The sequence below is a fragment of the Neoarius graeffei genome, chromosome 28 (assembly GCF_027579695.1).
Source record: "Neoarius graeffei isolate fNeoGra1 chromosome 28, fNeoGra1.pri, whole genome shotgun sequence".
NCBI lineage: Eukaryota > Metazoa > Chordata > Actinopteri > Siluriformes > Ariidae > Neoarius > Neoarius graeffei.
Genome location: NC_083596.1, coordinates 11,271,000 through 11,286,518, shown reverse-complemented (window position 1 = coordinate 11,286,518; position 15,519 = coordinate 11,271,000). Strand labels below are relative to the sequence as shown.

The 15,519-nt window shown below is 41.2% G+C and overlaps 1 protein-coding gene across 1 annotated transcript in view; it reads right to left on the bottom strand.

The window, feature by feature from the left end:
• The window catches only part of fbxw5 (F-box and WD repeat domain containing 5), a 44,672-nt gene extending 37,650 nt beyond the window's left edge, over positions 1-7,022 (bottom strand). Inside the window, exon 1 of the mRNA XM_060913081.1 lies at positions 6,920-7,022. The gene's annotated coding sequence lies outside the window, so the exon portion shown is untranslated. The remainder of the gene's footprint in view (positions 1-6,919) is intronic.
• Positions 7,023-15,519: the final 8,497 nt, after the last annotated feature.

Genomic DNA, 15,519 nt, shown 5'->3' with positions numbered 1-15,519 from the left:
TCAGCCCCACTCCAAAACCGTGCGAGTTTTGGGGGCTAAGCAGGGCTGAAGCGAGCCGAGTCGTGCTGTTTTTAGATAGTCGAAGCGCGAGCCGTGTCGGGCTGAAGCGAGCTGAAGTGAGCTGAAAAAGGGTAGTGGAAAAGGGCCATTTGTTGGAGAAATGCCGCGCTCCTGCAAACTTCACCACAGCCATGCTGTGCGTTGCTGCTACACGTGTGTGTTTGTGTGTGCACGCAACCTAACTTGACGTGGCTCTCTTCCAACTGATTGGTTACGTGCGGTACTGTTTAGTTATGATTGGCTATTCGCGTGTCTGTCAAAACTTCGGATGAAGTAATTTTATTGAAGACGTAGGCTTATCGTAGGCATATCGTAGGTGTCTAATTTCTAATCGTAGAGATTTTATATCGTGAATAACATCGTAATCGTAAAATCGCCCAGCCCTAGGTATATACCATTTATTATTTACTTTTTTTTTTTACATTGAAATCAATGTTTATTATCTGAAAATTATTTTCATACGATGAGTTATTATATTTAAAAGCACATATTTACAAACATATATTATTTGTTCATTGACATTTTGAGTCTGTGATTGATTCACAGGGCTCGACATTAAGGACTGCCCGATTGCCCGGGGCAAGTGAAACATGCATGTCGGGCAAGTGGGATATGTCCCCAACATGCCCGACCGGGCAAGTTGGAATGAGCATATATTACGAACGAGCACCACAAAAATTAGGCTCTTTGATCTTTTATTTCAGTTCCTAAAAGCGTCCCTCACTACGTATCCACCATTATGTCTTGGCTGTTTTCTTCATCTCGGTTTCATTTACTGCTTTGCAAGTTATTTTATATCCCCCCGCTGTTGTAGTATGGTACGCGTACTGTTTATAGACCCCTTGTGCATGACGTCACGCATCATGTGATAATTACAGCTGGGGTCAGACAGACACCGTCTTTCATGCAAGCAAGGCTTAATCTGTCTTCAATATGGTTCATTTTTGCGCTGTTTTTGCTTGTTCAAGCAGAGAAATGGATGATACGCTATCAAGAAAAATGTTAACGGATAGAAGCAAACGCTTCAAGAACAACGAAATGAGTGGTTAAAGAATACGAAGAGAGGAGCTCAGCCTGAAAACTCCAGAGAAATTCAGGATTGTATTTAAAATGTCTTTTACAAAAACAGAAAGTCGGAAGTGAGGATGGAAGAGTTTGATTAAGAATCTCGTTTTTTTTTTTTTTTCTGCTCGCATTCGAGTTAGCACCTTCATGAAAGTGTTTGAATTTCTTACAGGTGAAGCCGCTTCCTTATTCTACACAGAAAACCCAGATTGGTTTCAAACAACTCGGGTATAAAAAAAAACTCAACAACGAGCGACATGCGCCATAAATCCTGAAAGAACAGAACAGATTAAGAGCAGAGAGAGCTGGAGCTTCGTTTCTGTTATCAGAAAACAGTCCTGTGCAAAATATTTATATATTGGGGTTTATTTATTTATTTGTTATATCATCCACCTCTTGGTTTAAAAAAAAAAAAAAAAAAACATGCTGAGTCATGACAGACTGGCTGCTGATTCAGTTACAGGTTGCCAGGTCTGTATAAAACACCCAAAACCTACACACTAAATCATTTTAAACTCAAACATTATCCTTAGAAGAAGCAGCCTTTATTTGTCACATGCACACTCAAGCACAATGAAATGCATCCTCTGCATTTAACCCATCTGAAGCAGTGAACACACACACACACACAGAGCAATGGGCAGCCATACTACAGCACCCAGGTTAGGTCAGTTGCTCAAGGACACTTCAGCCCAAGGCCGCCCCATGTTAACCTAACTGCATGTCTTTGGACTGTGGGGGAAACTGGAGCACCCAGAGGAAACCCACGTAGACACGGGGAGAACATGCAAACTCTGCACAGAAAGGCCCCCGTCAGCCGCTGGGCTCGAACCCAGGACCTTCTTGCTGTGAGGCAACAGTGCTAACCACTACACCACCGTGCCACCCATGACGCACTGCGGGGTTTTTTTTTTCTTTAAACTTAGACGTAGATGATATAAAAAAAAAAAAGATATAAATATTCTCAAACATAGTACTGTTCAAAAGTCTTGGCACCCTATTGTTTTCTTCATACAAACTATGTTATAGATTTCTGGGCGGCACGGTGGTGTAAGTGGTTAGCACGGTTGCCTCACCGCAAGAAGGTCCGGGTTCGAGCCCAGCGGCCGGCAAGGGCCTTTCTGTGTGGAGTGTGCATGTTCTCCTCATATCTGCATGGGTTTCCTCCGGGTGCTCCGGTTTCCCCCACAGTCCAAAGACATGCAGTTAGGTTAACATGGGGCGGCCTTGGGTTGGCAAACCAACTTAAAGGTGCATTACTTCAGCACCTACTGGGCTGAAGTGTGTAACGGGGATATAAGGGAGAAAAAAAAAAAAACTTATATTCTTTTAGCTAATTCTGAATCTTTCAAAAATTTGATAACATAATATATCTGACTTGATGCTCTCCCAAATAAACCAGGTAATGTGAAATTGTGATGATTAACCATTCTGAGAGATCTATAAAGCTCATTTCTTTCGCGTTCATATTTCTTACAGTGAAGTATTGCATGCTCTACTGATTCTGGATGGTTACAATAGTCACAATTTCTGGTTGGGTGTTTGCCTAGTTTAGTTAAGTCCTGTATGTCCAATTCTTAAACAGTCTGTCTCTGACTCTCCATGTAGTGGTTAGCACGGTTGCCTCACAGCAAGAAGGCTCTGGGTTCAAGCCCAGCGGCCGACGAGGGCCTTTCTGTGTGGAGTTTGCATGTTCTCGCCGTGTCTGCGTGGGTTTCCTCTGGTTTCCCCTACAGTCCAAAGACATGCGGTTAGGCTAATATGGGACGGCCTTGGGCTAAGGTGCCCTTGAGCGAGGCACCGAACTCCAAACTGCTCCCCGGGTGCTGTTAGCATGGCTGCCCACTGCTCTGGGTATGTGTGTGTTCACTGCTTCAGATGGGTTAAATGCAGAGAGGAAATTTCACAAGTGTGTGATGAATAAAGCTGTGCTTGCTTTTCTTTTACATTATCGAGTAATGAACCTTCAGTCTGAGAGAGAGTTCTATTCAAACACACTGAACTTTACAGCATGTGAAATGGAAATAAATCGATTAAGGCAGGAATAACAATTTTATCCAAAATAGTTTTTGTTCGTTCCAAGTAAAAGTAACCAAACTTAATAATAAACTTAATCAATAACCAAACTTCAACTCAGTGTGTGATTTTCATTTTATACTGCAATTCACAACTATTCTATAGTTTTCCTAAAAAAAAAATAATACTTACAAAATAGGGGGAAAGTGATAATATTGTGGGGAGTGGAAATTAACCCCCACTGGTTTAAAAGTTCAGGTCGAGCCCTGATTCATTGATTCTATAGAATGCCTGGCAGGGCTTTGCAATTGTTTGTGCGTGTTGAATAAAATTACATATTATCATGATTTTTATATACACACACACACACACACACACACACACTAGTGCATCTCAAAAAATTAGAATATTGTGAAAAAGTTCAATATTTTCCATCAGTTATTTAAGAAAGTGAAAGTTATATATTATAGACTCATTACACATAAAATGTTTCAAGCATTTTTCTATTTTAATTTTAATCAGTATGGCATACAGTACAAAAACATAAAAAAACATCTCAAAATATTAGAATATTTCATTTCGAGTTTGAGTAAAACAGTATGAACACAGTGTATCTCTCGGTCTAGTTCAGTACACACAACCACAATCATGGGGGAGACTGCTGATTTGACTGTTGTCCAGAAGATGATCACTGATGCCCTCCACAAGGAGGGTAAGCCACGAAAGGTCATTGCTGAAAAGGGTGGCTGGAAAAGGTGCACAAGCAACTGGGATGGCCGCAGTCTTGAGAGGATTGTCAAGAAAAGTTGATTCAAGAACTTGGGAGAGCTTCACAAGGAGTGGACTGAGGCTGGTGTCAGTGTATCAAGACCCATCACGAACAGACATCTTCAAGAAAGGGGATACAACTTTCACATTCCTAATATCAAGCTACTCCTGAGCCAGAGATAATGTCAGAAGTGTCTTATCTGGGCTAAGGAGAGAAAGAAATGGACTGTTGCTCAGTGGTCCAAAGTCCTCTTTTCAGATGAAAGTACATTTTGCATTTAATTTGGAAATCACGGTTCTAGAGTCTGGAGGAAGAGTGGAGAGGCACAGAATCCAAGGTGTTTGAAGCCCAGTGTGAAGTTTCCACAGTCTGTGATGATTTGGGGTGCCATGTCATCTGCTGGTGTTGGTCCACTGTATTTTATCAAGTCCAAAGTCAACGCAGCCATCTACCAGGAGATTTTAGAGCACTTCATGCTTCCATCTGCTGACGAGCTTTTTGGAGATGCTGATTTCCTTTTCCAGCAGGACTTAGCACCTACCCACAGTGCCAAAACTACTACCAAATGGTTTGCTGACCATGATATTACTGTGTTTGATCGGCCAGCCAACTTGCCTGACCTGAACCCCATAGAGAATCTACGGGGTATTGTCAAGAGGAAGATGAGAAACACCCGACCCAAAAATACAGATACGCTGAAGGCCACTATCAAAGCAACCTGGGCTTCAATAACACCTCAGCAGTGCCACAGGCTGATCACCTCCATGCCACACCGCATTGATACAGTAATTCGTGGTAAAGGAGCCCCAACCAAGTATTGAGTGTATAAATGAATATACTTTTCAGAAGTTGGACATTTCTGTATTGTAAATCCTTTTTTTGATTGATCTTAGGGAATATTCTAATAATTTGAGATACTGAATTTCTGATTTTCATGAGCTATAAGCCATAATCATCAAAATTAAAACAAAAAAGGCTTTAAATATTTCACTTTACATGTAATGAATATAGAATATATGAAAGTTTACCTTTTTGAATTAAATTATGAAAAAAAGGAACTTTTTCATGGTATTCTAATTTTTTGAGATGCACTAGTATCACGGGCGATTGCTCTAAGACAACGAGGGAGGCTCAGCCTCCTCTAAAAATGACGAACATCGTGTAGGATGAATTGCGCTAGGCTTATGTTATAGCCGACCTTATAACATTGCTATTTCAGATCCAGAATCATAGAAATATATGTGCTCAACCCACTACAGTGCGAAATCATTCCCTTATAACTTTCCCCAGTTCGCCTAATGTGTGCGTGAGTTTTTCCCCCTCGTGACAGCGCGATGCAGCCCAGCCTCAGTGGATTGGGAGCTATGTGCTTGTCAATCTCAAAATGCAAGACGATTATTGGACAAATACTGCGAAAACGCCCGCCCACGGAGTCCCACGGACTCCCAGCCTCAATGGACTTCAACGGCATTTGGGAGCTCTGCACTTTTCAATCTCAAAATGCAAGACGGTTATTGGACAAATACTGCGAAAATGCCCGCCCACGGACTCCGAGCCTCACATGGGAGGGACATGGCAGTTTCCGCGAGGAGACTGGTGATTGGTGAAAGCGGCCGGATATTTTCTTTGATTGACAGCTCGTTTCAACTATACAGTAGACAGGCAGCACAGTGTTGCCAGATTGGGCGGTTTTAAGTGCATTTTGGCGGTTTTTGAACATATTTTGGGCTGGATAACGTCAGCAGTATCTGGCAACATCAGTTCAGTCCCATGCGGATTCGTAACTGCTGTGGCGTATTGTAAGAGATCGGCTTACATTTCGATTTCATTCATCACATACGGCTTCTACCAGCTTTTTTAGTTTGTATATATTTTCATTGTAAATAAAGTGTAAATATAGTGTTGTCAAGTTTGCTATCTTAGTTCCAGAAATTTCGTTTATTTGAGTGACTGAACTTGAACTTGAGGGGGCTAGTCAGCTAGCAAGAAAGTTGCGCACGGATGCCAAGCAGTGCTGATTTAATTTTGGCGAAGCCATTTGCCAGTCTTCCTTTCGAGGAAAAAATTAAAATTAAAGAGCAGGGTAGACCAACGCCTCAAATTGACTTGGTGAAAAAGGTAGGGAATAATACTCGTTCCTTTCAGCTCTCCTGGTACGAGAAAGTGAATTGGCTAACAGCAAGTGACCCACATCAACAACAGTAAATAGGCTACTTTAGTAATATGTCATGGATGGACCAAAAATATAGAATCTATTTAAAATGTTTATGCTGAGTATATTATATTGGAATATATGTTTTTCTGGATATGAATTAAAACACCGCTACAATTTGGAAAACATTTTTAAACAAAAACACAGCCGAGGTCAATTTTTAAACAACATGCCACAATTTTAAAATATAAAATGTTAAAATATACCCCTCCCCCCCAACACCACCATCATGTATATTGGACAGTAGGCTAATGGGCCAAAAGAACCTGTTATTTCACAGTTTGTGACCCTGCCAACAATCAGCCAGATCAGAGGCAAGAGTATGGGCAAAACTGATGTGTTTTTTCTTTTAAAATCTTGAAATATCGTAACCGACCAGCCTCCCCTGTTTGAAAGACTACCAGCCGCCACTGACTAGTATATATAGAGAGAGAGACTAGTGAGTTTTACCCTCTTGGTGGTTACCGTAATAGCCGGTATATACGTGCACCACTACTGTCGACGGTTAGCTAACAACACTATCTAGCTAGCTAAAACAGCATTCTGTATACAAACGCAAAAAGTACATAAAATATCTACACATCGTAAAAAACATGTCTAAAATACGTATATAAACGTCCAGCTGCTCCTAATTATCGTCACATTTTCTTTTCATACATGCTAAAAACACCGCTAACCCGCTAGCAAGCTAAATAGTTTTGATAGGTAGTACACAATAAATATACTTATGATATATATATAAAAATAAAATACTGTTTGGTCAGACAAGTAATCTGTATTTAATTTTACTGTCTTACCTGTCAAACGCCGGTTAGTGTACTAATAATGTATAATATCTGTTTACTCAGCCGCTCCCAGACCAAACAAGTCGAACACGGAAAAGTCCTGATGTGATATCCAGGCTGGTATAATCTATCGACGATTCATCGAACAGTCCTCACTTCAATAAACCCTCTTTGACATACTGTATAAAACCCATCAAAAGTCCATACATATCAACCTTTAGTTACCCATGCCCTTACAAAATCTGTACTTTTCCCTTATATGAGCCCTTATACACGAGAAAAAATTCCAATATATAATAAAAGCACCGATTGTTTTATTCCACATTATACACTCCTATTGTAATAGGCATATTTATCACACTGCATCAAGTTAAAGGGATCAAATAAGCATGTACTGAATAAAAATAAATTTTAGATCCCAGAGAAAACAACTGAATTAAAAAGGACTATATGTACAGTGGTGCTTGAAAGTTCATGAACCCTTTAGAATTTTCTATATTTCTGCATAAATATGACCTAAAACATCATCAGATTTTCACACAAGTCCTAAAAGTAGATAAAGAGAACCCAGTTAAACAAATGAGACAAAAATATTATACTTGGTCATTTATTTATTGAGGAAAATGATCCAATATTACACATCTATGAGTGGCAAAAGTATGTGAACCTTTGCTTTCAGTATCTGGTGTGACCCCCTTGTGCAGCAATAACTGCAACTAAACGTTTCCGGTAACTGTTGATCAGTCCTGCACACCGGCTTGGAGGAATTTTAGCCCGTTCCTCCGTACAGAACAGCTTCAACTCTGGGATGTTGGTGGGTTTCCTCACGTGAACTGCTCACTTCAGGTCCTTCCACAACATTTCGATTGGATTAAGGTCAGGACTTTGACTTGGCCATTCCAAAACATTCACTTTATTCTTCTTTAACCATTCTTTGGTAGAACGACTTGTGTGCTTAGGGTCATTGTCTTGCTGCATGACCCGCCTTCTATTGAGATTCAGTTCATGGACAGATGTCCTGACATTTTCCTTTAGAATTCGCTGGTATAATTCAGAATTCATTGTTCCATCAATGATGGCAAGCCGTCCCTGCCCAGATGCAGCAAAACAGGCCCAAACCATGATACTACCACCACCATGTTTCACAGATGGGATAAGGTTCTTATGCTGGAATGCAGTGTTTTCCTTTCTCCAAACATAACACTTCTCATTGAAACCAAAAATTTCTGTTTTGGTCTCATACATCCACAAAACTTTTTTCAAATAACCTTCTGTCTTGTCCATGTGATCTTTAGCAAATTGCAGATGAGCAGCAATGTTCTTTTGGAGAGCAGTGGCTTTCTCCTTGCAACCCTGCCATGCACACCATTGTTGTTCAGTGTTCTCCTGATGGTGGACTCATGAACATTAACATTTGCCAATGTGAGAGAGGCCTTCAGTTGCTTAGAAGTTACCCTGGGGTCCTTTGTGACCTCGCTGACTATTGCATGCCTTACTCTTGGAGTGATCTTTGTTGGTCGACCACTCCTGGGGAGGGTAACAATAGAGCTTGAATTTCCTCCGTTTGTACACAATCGGTCCGACTGTGGATTGGTGGAGTCCAAACTTTTTAGAGATGGTTTTGTAACCTTTTCCAGCCTGATGAGCATCAACAACGCTTTTTCTGAGGTCCTCAGAAATCTTCTTTGTTCATGGCATAATACACTTCCACAAACAAGTGTTGTGAAGATCAGACTTTAATAGATCCCTGTTCTTTAAATAAAACAGGGTGCCCACTCACACCTGATTGTCATCCCATTGATTGAAAACACCTGACTCTAATTTCACCTTCAAATTAACTGCTAATCCTGGAGGTTCACATACTTTTGCCACTCATAGATATGTTACGTTGGATCATTTTCCTCAATAAATAAATGACCAAGTATAATATTTTTGTCTCATTTGTTTAACTGGGTTATCTTTATATACTTTTAGGACTTGTGTGAAAATCTGATGATGTTTTAGGTCATATTTATGCAGAAATATAGAAAATTCTAAAGGGTTCACAAACTTTCAAGCACTTTCAAGCAGTCAAGCAAACAATTATCTACTAAAGAGAATGACTGAACTATAAACTTAATTATTTAATATACATTGTATCAGTAATACCAGAATTACTGATGTAAATTTTGCAAATAAAATGTATTAATATTAAATAGTTCATAAAAATTACACAAAGGAATTACACATTCCCTGCAGGGAATCGGCCGTCTGACATTCTGTCGCATGTCCCAGACCCAGTGAAATGTAACTGAATTGTCTTGGCCAGCCCTAAGGGTCCCATCTGCATCTGCCTGCACTCACTCTGATCTATAATTCCAACTGTCTCATTGCTAAGGAGTGTGCTCCCATCACCCAATCAAACATCCAGCCAGAGCAGGTCATGAGATTTTTTAACCATATTAACATGCCATTGTTGTGCATTATGCCTGATGTCAGGACTCTCGTCTCTGCGAGCCTACCACACAGACTTAATACTTGTGTTATTTTTAGACATTGACACCTGTTGCTTACACTTATTCAGGTGACATTGGGCATACCTAACAACCTGTGTTTTCTCCCCCCAAATCTGTCCCTCTGAGTTACAGGTCGGTCCTGGGATTGAGATGCTGACCTCTTCTGCTCCTCGGACCTGCTTGATCCATCCTGGTGCCCTGTGTCTGGTTGGAGTCTCATCGCATCGTTCCTGTGGAGGACGGCCCCATGAGGACAGTTGAAAGTCACACCTGGAGGACGCTCTGGACTCTTACAGTAATGCTTTTATGGCTGAGGACTACAGTTGACTCGCTAACTTTAGGACTGCAGTTGTCATGGACATTTTTGCACTCAAGTTTCCATCAATGAAGAGTTACAACATCAACGAAACTGTCTTCATGTTAAAACTGTTAATATTATAGTCAGGCTGTCTGTTGTTGCCCAAATGAGGATGGGATCCCTTTTGTAGGTGCAATTGGTGTTAAGTGATCAATCTCATTAAATCAGTCTCATTAAATCATTAAATTAGTCTCATTAAATCAGTAAATCAGTCTCATTAAATCAGTAAATCAGTCTCATTAAATCAGTCTCATTAATAATACCATTAATCTTGGTGCTTAATAATAAATTACCAAACAGCTAAATTATGGTATATTCCAAATTATCATGATCACTTCCAATGCAGCAATAATGTACCACTTACCAGGCTACAGCCAATGGCACTCATACACCTTGGAATTCTTTGAGATTGTGTGACTTCAAAAATATCGGTACAACAACAGACACAGTTTAACAGAATAATTGAATTATTATAACAAAGATAAAAATGAATAATAGCAGTTGAAATCTTTGGCAAACAGTGAGGTATGTGTGTGTACATGGGAGTGCATGTATGAGGGGCTGCATAAGACTTTATCTATTCTGTCTGTGAGGCCTGTGGCCTAAAACAAAAGAATTAGCTCTGGGTTGCTAGCTAAGGTGTGTTTGTGTGTGACCATGTGGTGGAGACAAAAGAATTAGCTCTGTGTTGCTAGCTAAGGTGTGTTTGTGTGTGACCACGTGGTGGAGACAAAAGAATTAGCTCTGTGTTGCTAGCTAAGGTGTGTTTGTGTGTGTCCATGTGGTGGAGACAAAAGAATTAGCTCTGTTGCTAATGAGACAAAACAGATTAGCCGTGGTAGCTAACTCCACTAGCTTATAACATTACTAAATCCACTGAAGTCTTGATGAGGTCAAAATATATGTAATAATGAAATTAAAGGTGTTAGGAAGGAATAAAGAGCATGCAAAAGCCTATCTATTAAACAACAACTGAGAGAACATAGAACAATGTAGAACACAAAACCAGTGTGCACAATTAAACAATTCCTGAGTTTAAATTCACACTACTTCATTAAGCTAATTCCTAAGACTAGTTTCTGCCCAAAAATGCCAGTCTTACGTAATATCTTGCTCCTATGCAAGATTACGTAGAGATGTTCCGAGACTTTTGGAGTCCACAGGAGCACGTGGGGCTTTCCGTGAAAGCAGAGGATTTCTTGGTCCGAACGCTTCGTAGTTCGTGGAGAAAAGTCTCTGATCAAACAATATGCACAGCGCTTTTAGTCAGAAGGAATCCGGTCGCTTCTAACTTTAAATTAACTGCTTTGGGCGGCAGTTTTAACGTTACCCATAATACAAATAAAAACCGGTTGTAACTCATCTGAGTTAGATCGTGCGATTTTGGAAGTTTACCGTGGCCAGTGGTAAAATGAAAACGTGCTGAATTCTTACTTGCAAAGCAGACGTCTGTATCTTGGATGCTCTGGTGAGCGGCCTCTTTATCTTTGTAGAACGCGCCAGTTGCGACGAGATTCACAGCACCAAAAAGACCGAGTTGGAAGTTTCCGGATTACTTATGGGATCATGGAGGAAGTGACGTAGGTCACCGCGGAAGTTAGTTGATGGGAAATGTAGTCCTTAGACGGACTGTGACTGCGTACCTATACTTTTGAGTCTGGTTCCTCTCGAGGTTTCTTCCTCATGTCGTCTGAGGGAATTTTTCCTTGCCACCGTCGCCACAGGCTTGCTCATTGGGGATAGATTAGGGATAAAATTAGCTCATGTTTTAAGTCATTCAAATTCTGTAAAGCTGCTTTGCGACAATGTTCGTTGTTAAAAGCGCTATACAAATAAACTTGACTTGACAAAGTTCTATTTGACAAGTGTTGACATCACCTACAATATTACATACCACCAAAGAAAATTACTTGAAATATAACAGCAGTACTAAGTAGGTATGTTAATTAAAATAGTAGGTTACATGTAATAAATTATATATAATCAGGTCAAACAGTAAATGAAGGTTAGTAAAAGTTCCATTTGAGAGAAAAGTGTTGACACCGCAAGCAGTGTTCGATCCAACTAAAGATGACTGAACCACATCAAGTATATTATGCAAATAAGGATAAGTGAGGCGGCATGGTGGTGTAGTGGTTAGCGCTGTCGCCTCACAGCAAGAAGGTCCTGGGTTCGAGCCCCATGGCCGGCGAGGGCTTTTCTGTGTGGAGTTTGCATGTTCTCCCCGTGTCCACATGGGTTTCCTCCAGGTGCTCCGGTTTCCCCCACAGTCCAAAGACATGCAGGTTAGGTTAACTGGTGACTCTAAATTGACCGTAGGTGTGAATGTGAGTGTGAACGGTTGTCTGTGTCAATGTGTCAGCCCTGTGATGACCTGGCGACTTGTCCAGGGTGTACCCCGCCTTTCGCCCGTAGTCAGCTGGGATAGGCTCCAGCTTGCCTGCAACCCTGTAGAACAGGATAAAGTGGCTAGAGATAATGAGATGAGGATAAGTGAAAATATTAATAAATTATGTAGTTAAATTGAAAATATTTCCACTAATTTATAACAAGAATTTAAATCTTATTCCTTTTAGGAGTGTTCTTTGTTGTACAAAGATGTTGCAGATTTGGCACTAGCTATAATATCACTGCTTGGGCAGCAGTTGTAGCTCCTCATCACAGTTCATTTTAATTTGCAGATATGCAGTTAATGTGTCTGCAGCCATATTTTTTCTGTACTCAGGATGAATTTTCCTAACCAATGCAAAACCCCTCTCACTATCTGCATTGCTATGTGGGAGGCACAACAAAGCAGTAAAAAGTTGTTTCAGCATTGGAAACCTGGCAACACCCAGAGCAGTTTTTATGTCGAAGACCTTTCCCCAATATACATCTATTATTTTCCTGGTCAATAAAAGAAAATCAGAGCACGGCAAACATGTAGATGGTATTAAATGTTTTTTGTTTGTTTTTTTCCGCTAGCTACGAAAAATGGTCTGCCACAGTCGGGGGGATGTTGTGTTCCACAAGAAATTGGCAGAACATAACTTCTACAGCCGTCACAGAAGTCTGGGCAGTCCGAGCCGATGGACTTAAATGACCGAGAAAACCACGTACAACTATAAAACCACATAAATCGAAAATAGTTCCATTTCATTGGCCATGCGTGTTTGAAAAAATAAATGGTGGATGCTAAGAAAATTTTCTCGGAGTAACAGAAAAAATCTCTGATACAAAACATAATTTTCCTGTATGAAAATCAGTGTATGCCGTATTAGCCAAAAAATTGCATTTTCCCATACAAAATACGGGGAAACCGTATAACTTGACATGTATGAAAGTCCATCGATGACTTCGAACTAGAAGTCGTCCATCAGTTCACTTACCTGGGTTCCACCATCACAGACAATTTGTCTTTGGATGAAGAGGTCAACAAGCGCATTGGAAAGGCAGCGACGACTCTTGCCCGCCTCACCGATCGTGTCTGGAAGAACCCTAAACTGTCCACAAAGACCAAGATAGCGGTATACAATGCCTGTATCCTCAGTACACTACTATATGGCAGTGAGACATGGACCACATATGCCAAGCAGGCGAAGAAACTGAATTCCTTTCACCTATGCTGCCTTCGCCGCATTCTGAACATCAGCTGCCAAACACCGAGGTCCTGTCTCAAGCTGGTCTCCCAAGCATGGTTACCCTGAGGAGGGTAACCACCACCTGGGTCACGTACGGCGCATGAAGGATGGTCGCATACCAAAGGACATCCTCTACGGTGAACTCGTGGCTGGCAAAAGGAACACTGGCTACTCCCAACTGTGATACAAGGATGTCTGCAAGAGAGACCTGAAGGCTTGGGACATGGACATAAACTCCTGGGAAGAGCTGTTGGCTGACCGCAGCAATGGGACGGGTGCAGTGAAACAGCAAATCACGCTCGGTGAAAAAAAGCTCGCTAATGCTGCTGAGGACAAGCGGAACCCAAGAAAAGAAAGGCATATGACCCCACGCACTCATGCCATCTTTGTCTGCAACATCTGCAACCATGTCTGCCAGTCCAGGATCAGGCTCTTCAGCCACCGCCGAAGATGCTCCAAGAGCAACTAATGAGACATACCCATAGTCGACTACGACTGACGGAGGCCTCCATAAAACCCAGAGGTGGACAGTAACGAAGTACATTTACTTGAGTACGGTACTTAAAGTGCATATCACGGGTAAATTCAGGAGCAAGATCAATGTCTCATCGCATTATCTCTAGCCGCTTTATCCTGTTCTACAGGGTCGCAGGCAAGCTGGAGCCTATCCCAGCTGACTACGGGCGAAAGGCGGGGTACACCCTGGACAAGTCACCAGGTCATCACAGGGCTGACACATAGACACAGACAACCATTCACACTCACATTCACACCTACGGTCAATTTAGAGTCACCAGTTACCCTAACCTGCATGTCTTTGGACTGTGGAGGAAACCGGAGCACCCGGAGGAAACCCACGCGGACACGGGGAGAACATGCAAACTCCGCACAGAAAGGCCCTCGCTGGGCACGGGGCTCGAACCCGGACCTTCTTGCTGTGAGGCGACAGCGCTAACCACTATACCACTGTGCCGCCAGCAAGATCAATGTAATTCTCCTATTTTATATTAAACTTTGGTCAAATATCTGTCACATTTTGCATTTTGTGCAATTTTTTAAACTTGCGCAATACCAGAAAAATTCTGGTGAAATCAAGCCATTTGAGGCGAATTGGTCCGCCTCTGAAAAAACTTGCCATTTGGATTTCCCGGGAAACAATGATTTTCGTGACGTTGCGTGCGGGACGCCTCCTTCTGAATCCTACGTCAGCGCTGGCTCCAGACGCATTTTGTTATTATTATTATTTTTTTTTTCTGCTGTAGACAGATGGCCTTGTGCAAAATTACCCTTCTGGATGAGTGTGTAAAGGGACATACTTTCATATAAAAAAACCCGAAATTGGTCCAGAATATGCACTTTAAGTCCACTTTTTGAGTATCTGTACTTTACTTGAGTATCATTTTTTTGGAAACTACAGTATGATTTTAACTTCACTACATTTGAAAGGCAAATATCATATTTTTCATTCCATTACATTTCTGTCAAGGTCCTCGTTACTTGTTACTATGAAGCAGTTTTGAAATTGGATTGTTTTTTCTTTTCTAAAATGTGATGTTTTCTTCGCAGGTGACACTGAGACAGCCGATCAGTAATCACTTGGGTCAAGTCTCGTCCATAGACTGTATAAAATCAAGCTCAATGATTTCTCAGCAACATTATTTAACACGATCAGTTGATGGCAGAATGGAAGGAGGCGGTTCTTCTGGAGAATGCATGCACTCATGGCTTTACCTAGAACCCATGTTTCAGTTTTCTGAAAGGATTAAAGATTAGTTTCGTTTTAAATGTTTGCTTGGTTTGCTGAAAACGAACCACATGACGGCCTACAAAAGCTCGCCGTCCAACCTGCGGAAGCATATTGAAGTCTGTAAAAGTTTTATTCCAAGAGAAAGCTTGCAACGAAGTTGTCTGTGCTTTTAGAGCTAGCGATAACATTGCAAATGTAGCTATGCAGTCTGGTTAGTCAAATGACTTTCTATGGATTTGCCCGCCAAGTTGCCATCGCCTTGTCCACTGCTAATGTTAACACATAGCGAGTTAACTTGGACACTGTTAGTTAGCATGTAAAAATGGAGTTACACTAACATGAATAATGTTAACTTATCTGAAGTCCTTTCAGAAATATGTTTTAGCATAATC